Source organism: Siniperca chuatsi, linkage group LG15, assembly GCF_020085105.1.
Source record: "Siniperca chuatsi isolate FFG_IHB_CAS linkage group LG15, ASM2008510v1, whole genome shotgun sequence".
NCBI lineage: Eukaryota > Metazoa > Chordata > Actinopteri > Centrarchiformes > Sinipercidae > Siniperca > Siniperca chuatsi.
The window spans coordinates 21,653,959-21,661,670 of record NC_058056.1 but is presented as its reverse complement, the minus strand read 5'-3'; the positions used below and the strand labels follow the sequence as shown (position 1 = coordinate 21,661,670).

Genomic DNA, 7,712 nt, shown 5'->3' with positions numbered 1-7,712 from the left:
GTTGCTCAAAGAAATATCTGTACTGAATTTGTTTTATCAGTATCTTTTAAAAACACGCAAAGTACATCCCTTTTTTAAAAAGGTATCATTAAATCTAAAACCCCTTAAATTAAATTTAAGTGATACATTTTCCTTTTCTGTGTTTTATTTCTGCTTTTTCCATCATAGAATCTAATGTCACAATACAATGTCAGCAGGCAAGTCATGTTTCCAAGTGTACGGTGTCTTATGCAGGTCACTATCAGGTTGATACATTACTACTGCACAATATTTAAAAAACAAAGCAGATTTTTTTATGCATGGCTTTTAATCCACTTATTGTGGTTTCACCCCACTTGCTACTATATGCAACAATACAGATGGTGCACTTACAGAGCACTTTTGCCTGGCTAATTTTGCAAAGTGAATGTCAATATGATTGTTCAGCGGGAGAAACTCATTACACTGTCTTTGTGTGTGTGTGTGTGTGCATGCTATCCTTTTTCTTTGAAATCTCTCTGCACTAACATGCTATCCATTACTAAACAATGTGTTGTATACTATGGTCAAATATTCAGATGGAGGGTCTGCACTCTAAAATCCATCATTGAGATTTTTAGAGGGATGCTATCGGCTAATACATCAAGAAAGACAAAAATACACCCAGAAATACAAACATTTTAAAATCCTTTACAACAGACTCAAAAGGAAGGCCAAGTATAAGATATGGTCAGTTGATTTAATTTTTGTGCCTAAACACAGAGTAGACTCTAATTTTTAGTTACAATGGCGTAGTGATGGCTGATGTAGTTTTGAAATGTAGAGAATAAGAAATTTAGTAGTAAAGTCAAGACAATGTGAACAATCAGAAACAACTTTACCTTTTTCTAGTTCATGTCAACATGTATTGTTGTCAACCATATTTCCAAAAGACTCTCCTCATCTGTCATTAAAATGTTTCCTCTTAGTTTGCTGATTTTATGACCAAGTGATTTGGTCTAGAAAGTACTTGTCATTATGCCACTCAAAAAGTCTAAATGTGACAAGGAGAAGAAAACCTTGAAAATGAGAGGAAGACCTCTACCAAACCACTGATCTCATTACGCTTGCTCTTCTCTGCAGTTCTTTAACACCAAACTCAGAAAACCATTTCTTTATGGACCTCGCTTTGTACAGGAAAAAGAGCCTTCCCCAAACTGTTACCACAAAATTGGAAGCACACTATGGTCTAAAATACCATTATATCCTGTAGAGACTACTGTACCTTTTGAAAGGGGAAATAGCTCTCTCTTCATTTTACAAATAAAAATGAAATTTAAAAGCAATAAAACACGCAATTACTCAATGTAATACACTCAGGGTTTTTGTTGCTACAGCCTTACTTGGTTTTGGTATGACCATTAGCTTAAATGTGGCTAATGTTAGCTAATAACTTTAGATATTGCTGTATAATGGAAATGACTAAATCAGCTGTCTGTTCAGTAAGTTACATAGATTCACTTTAAAAGAGTTTCCTTGATTGGAACTAAGCAGCCCAGTCCAAACTATGAAAACCCCCAGACACATAGCTAGCTAGCTAGCTAGTTCGGTAGCAAGCTATCAGGCTAGCTAGCTATTGGTCTAGGGCACGAGTGATAGGTAGATAGTTTTACTGTTTGTTGTTGTAGGTGAGAGTTTAATTTTGGGGCAGGGCTGAGTTGAGTTAACTCTTTTTCCATTACAACAAACCTCGTCAGTGAATTGCTTTGGTGAATTCAGTGCTGGACAGACAGGACAACATTCAACACAGCATATTACTAAAATCGTATAAATAAAATATATGAAAATACACAAGGTACCAAAAAGATAGATAAGCTACGTTGAAGTGCCAAAGGTTTGCAATTTAAGTTGACCTCCTCCCAGATGGCATTTCCTCAAATGGGGGAGCTGATAGATGAATAAAAAATGGGACAGGACATGATGGAAGAGTTTGAGCTCTGAGCTGGGTTTTTATGAGTGTGTGGTGGTGGTCTAGTTTAGCTATACTTGACAGGAATGACTCTTGACATCCCAGTAGTCCTGTGCAGATGTTTTGGCCGGGTCTCATTATGATTTTTGGCACACTGGTTAAGATTAGGGCTAGGGCTAAGTTTATGGTAAGCCAGCAGGAATTGAATGTAAGCCAATGCAATGTTCTCTAAAGTATGGCAAGACCAATGAGTGTGTGCGTTTTTGTGTGTGTACTTGCTTGTGTGTTTCAGAGGGCGGGGTTTAGGCTGGACTGTAGAGGGGTGAAGTGCCTCCGATCCTTGGGAGTGGAACTCATTTCCTTTTGTTGCCCTCCAATTTTTGACTGGCTTGCCCCAGCACATGAGCATGATGGGGCTGTTTCTATTATCCAGCTTCCCAGGCCCACCCCCCCCCATCCTACCCTGTTCTGCCTGTTCCCAAAGCGATTGGCATTCCTGGGGGCCACCAGTGAAGCAGCTTTAGAGGGAAGGCCCGCTGGCTCCTGGGTGGCCTCTTGTGCATGGGCTCCAAGGGGAGGAGACAATGTCTTATTAATTGACTGGGCGTCTTGGGCAGAGTTCAGGAATTTGCAGAAGGGGGAGACGGAAAAAGTGGAGATGAGGGATGAGCTGAGAGGGATGGAGGGGCGGGATGACCCAGGAAGATTCACCGTCCACCAATGGAGATTCATTGACCTCCGTCTCAGATTTATTTCCATTTGATTTACAATGCTGTTGAAGGTGAGAGCTATGGTGATGTTAGCTGCAAAACCCTCTGCTGTTTTTTATTACTTTTAAATCATTCTGCATTATTAACAGTTTCAGATTTGGCTGTAATTGAAGAAACTATTTCCAAAAGTCACCCTGTCCATCATCATTTCATTGTTACTGTTTTTTTCCATTTACAGTAACTCTGTTTACACTACTACTTATAGATTTAAGTACTTTTTGACCTGTTTTAATTGATAAAAATTCCAAATATAATGATTTTGTTAAAACAAAACTAACTAACTAACTGACTAATTGTCAGTTGTGGAAAATAACTAAGTACGTTTACTCAAGTACTGTCCAGTTTAGAGGTACTTCTACTTTACTTGAGCATTTCCAGGACATTTTAGACGGAAATTGATATTGTACTTTTTACTCCACCATATAGTGACTTTTCAGATTCAGGTTTTACATGCAAAACAAATGAATATTTTATAAGATATTATGCATTGTTATAGATTAAATTGCTCAAAAGTATATAAAGCAGTTAGAATTACCTTGACCAACTACAAGTACTGCTTATATGTTAATATCTAAATGATGATGATCAAAAAATACAACACTGACAGGGGCGATTCTGCATAATGAGTATTTTTACCTTTTATACAGTATTTACATATTGTTGCCAATACTTCCATAGTTTTAAATTAAGTAAGTTTTTCATGCTGGAATTTTACTTGTAATGGAGTATTTTTATTGTGTTGTATTGCTACTTTTACTTACGTAAATTATCTGAATACTTCTTCCACCATTGCTAATTGATTAATTATATTCAATATGAGGGATGATTGGCTTGATTTCCATCAGCTTTTAAGTGTCTTTAACCAGTTTTGAAATTGTTTCATAAATCCAAGCACGACAAAAATGTCTCATCTCATCATTAAAACATAAAAAACAAATATCTAGAATTTGATTTTTACCCTGCAGTTTTCTGTGGATGTTTTCCTGAGTCAACACACACATTTTGCAGGTTAAAAAACGACAAACATCATGGTGGGCAGGCAGCCGTCCCTCCACAGCAGACTCCTGGTTTTGTGCAAGTTTGATGGAGAGGGACAGGACAGGGTGAGGTTGGGGGGTGGGACGGGTGTACCATCTCCCCATGTGGTCCCCCACCCCCAGGTGTCCTTACCCTAATCCTGTTACATGTGTCCCCCATTAGCACTAATGGAGCGGCCATTGTCCCCCTGTTGTGTGCTGTTGTGCCCTCGGCCCAGTCACCTTGAGTCAGTAAACTCAGCCCTGTCATGTTTGGACTGCTTCCCACACACAGCGGTCTCCATGACTACGATGGACACCCCTCCACACACACACACACACACACACACACACACACACACTGACATGTCACTCAGGCTGCTGGGATGCCAGAGAAAGTGGGGGATGCTCACAAGACTCTCATAATATCAGAATTCATAAAACTTACATCAGTGTGTCACCTGTGTCAAACTGGTGGTAGTTTTTAAATATTTTCTTTCAAGAAAACTGAACAAATGAATACTATTGTAAATAAAGTTGGTTCTGCTTTTGCTGTTGTTGCTGCTCTCTTGCAAAGAAAAGCCAAATCAGCGCACATCTTTACAAAGTATCATTAAACCCAATTGTTTTCTCTGGCTTTCTCTTGGTTTTACACCTTTTATTTTGTGGGTTTTACACTTGATTCTGCTTGTTTTTATGTATTGTCTAGAGAAGGAACCTGCAGAGAGCAAAAGCGAAATGACTGATGTGACACTCATAAAATAAGTTTTGTTGAGATTGTTATTTTTTTGTTTCCTTTCCTTTTATTGCAATAGTATTTTATTTTATTCGGATTTATATAATTGAATACTAATGAGAGATCACAGAGAAGCGCGTAATGACATGTATTTCATAAAATGGACACAGGGGGGCAGTAACCGCGAGCAGCGTCACACTGGAATATTTAGCGATACGCAGAGCAAGATTAGCTCATAATCCGAGTGAATGGAGAATGAGCAATTGTTGTCCTGCGTCACTGATTTCTCTGTAATATTTGTAATATTTCCAGGTTAGTTACACACCTTTTATGTGACTACAGATGTTTATAAGTTAATATGAATCCCCGGTGATGCGTGCTCTATAAGCTAAAAGTATGTCAAATGTGTAAACAGTTAGGTTTGACGATACGCAATTGAGAAAATGGCGGCCAACGTCCGCAGATTGTTTATTTTATTTGTTCCCTATGGCTCCGGGGCATTTGTGGATTATTTCAGTGTGTGAAAAACAGCTATGTGTGTAGTACAATGTTAAAAGAGTAAAAAGTTAATGTGAATGTACAGCGTAACCCCAGTTACGGCTGCGGCCTTGTTCAAGGGCGCGCGCACGTTAATACAATGATACAGATTCAGTTCATTGAACTGAGCGCCAAGTTATGAGGCAGATATGTTTATTATTGAAGTTTGTGTTCTTATAGTGTAAATGTAATACAGCTTAACTGCAAATGAGAATTATTCTGTTGTATAAAGTGAACACTTATAAAATGTACAGTGATTACAAAAATAATAATAATTTTGATAAGAGGACAAAGATGATAGATGTTTAAAGGAAGAAGTGCAGACATGATTGAGGATAGACCAAAAATGGGATTTAAAGGAAACATGTTGTTTTTGGTTTCATATAAACTTTAATAAGTTAATGTTTGGAAATATGTGAGGATACATATATGTGAAAACAGACCTTTGAAGAATATATGGCTTCATGTGATCCAAATGTGGATATAACCTGTGTTTCAATGCAAAACAGACAAAAATAACAGAAAATAATTAATGATTGCAGATACAAAGTTAAAATGAAGTTAAAAATAAAATAATCCGAGTGAATGGAGAATGAGCAATTGTTGTCCTGCGTCACTGATTTCTCTGTAATATTCGTAATATTTCCAGAGCTCTCCTATCAGAGGATTATCTATATATCTGCCAGCGGAGACCTAGCCGGGACCCGCTACACTGTAGTCCAGAGTTAACCTTTAAATTCAACAGTATCTCTAATTGATGGGTCTGTTCACCCAAATCACAAAATAAAAATAAAAAACAGATTTTTTCCAACATATGATATTTAGCCTTACAGATAATTTTGGTTTTATTTGCCAACTTTTTGATCCACTGAACTTTAAGATTTATAAGTGTAATGGAATTTTGTTGCCCAAACCATCAAAATATTACATTTGATAATCTCAACAGCCTTGTGTCTTTGCAGAAACAATTACTTTAGATAAACTGCATTGCCAACAGTTTTCACTTGAAAAGGTGTAGATTGTAATTTTATGTTTTGAGTAAATAAAACCAAAGGTTTCTGCATGACTTAACATTATAGAGATACATTGGTAGATATGTTTTTTATGAATTGGGTGAACTGATCCTTTAAAGTTGTACTGTTCAAGTTATGTTAAAGGGACAATTCACCCCCAAAATCTTACCTGTAGTGCTATTTCTCCTCTAGATTGTTTTGGTGTTGAGTTTTGGAGATATCGGCTGTAGCAGCCCAGTCACCAGAATAAAATGTAGCCATTTTACGTTTCTGCAAACCACAGATACGTTGAATGTCTCTGGTTTAATATGTATAATACATATCATATCAACATTTCTACAACACCTATCATATGGAAAGTGACATAGTTCAGATGACATCATCTAAGGCACATTTCCATATGTGGAGGGGAGGTTGGTGGTGTGATCATTAGTCAGATAGCTGGAGTGCAAAAGCAGCAGAGACCTGTCTTTGAGACTGGACATTGGTAGCTGTTTTTGTGGCGACAAAACTGGGTATTTTAACCCAAATCATGATCTTTTCCTAAGCCTAATCAAGTGGTTTTTGTGCCATTACCAGACCTTAACTGCAGCGTTTGAAATGTAGAGATTCAACATCTGAAAAGTAGAGATTCAATGTATCCGTGGTTTGCAGAAACGTAAAATGGCTATATTTTATTCTGGCAATTGCTAGACATCTCTACGGCCAGAGATGAATAGACATTGCTGTTGAGTTTTACAAAACATTTTTTTTGCGCTTTGAGCACCACAAGCCTAGTGCCATATAGTCCCATTATCTTCAAAAAATGCAGACATCTCTGCGGCAGATATCTCCAAAACTCAGCAGCTCACATCAAAACAATCTAGATGGATAAATAGCACTGCAGGTAAGTTATTTCGATAACATTTTTATGTAGATGAATATTTAAAAAAAAAAAAAACACCCACAGAGCTTTTAGAAAGGTGCGGAATAAAAGTATCACTTTTCCTGAAAATAAAATTATGATTGCGAATGATGATTGCGAAATTTTAACGGGTCCAAAATGAAGGTTTTGTTTATCTCTCTGTGAGATGTCTGAAGTTTGGTACCTGCTTCTAACAAGGCTTGTGAGCCAATAGTATAACGATGTTGGTATCAAGTGGTATAGCTGCCAGTTAGAGTGGAACAAACAGACACTGACGTTAGCACATGTTAGCTTAATCATCCGAACAATAACTCATAAAATTACAGTTCTGCATATTTAAACAAAATAAACAACTACAGACAGTCATTTAAAGCTTAACTAATGTATTGTCACCGGTTAGATTGTCAAAATTAGAAAAATAACAGCATCAATTCCTGAGGGGCATTAATGACAGTTGTGTCCAGTTACCTAATGTTATAGTTCCCTCAAACAGTCTAACATTATAACAAAGATGCACATCAGAGGGGATTTAGAAGTGGGCCAGGGTCCAACATAACCGATGGCCCAGGGCCAGTACAGGTTTATGCAGGACAAGTTGATTGACCAGTCTCTGGTCCGTCCTGGGCCAGTGGTGGACTGGTCCGCTTATGAAAAGACGGTTGCTCTTCTTTAAGAACGGAGTGGACGTGGTGTCCCAATATATTATGTGTCATGTCGAAGGTAAATTAAAGTCCAGAACTACTGTAAATCTGCTCATTATACTGTTTAGACCCAAAACGTGTTATTAAGAGTGTCATCTCATATAACAG

At 37.6% G+C, this 7,712-nt stretch overlaps 1 long non-coding RNA gene across 1 annotated transcript; it reads left to right on the top strand.

Annotated features, from left to right (window-relative positions):
- The first annotated feature begins 1,839 nt into the window (after positions 1–1,839).
- On the top strand, positions 1,840–5,586 carry LOC122861596. The gene is made up of 2 exons (XR_006374511.1): positions 1,840–2,708; positions 3,706–5,586. It is a non-coding gene; the product is annotated as an uncharacterized LOC122861596 (long non-coding RNA).
- The last annotated feature ends 2,126 nt before the right edge of the window (positions 5,587–7,712 follow it).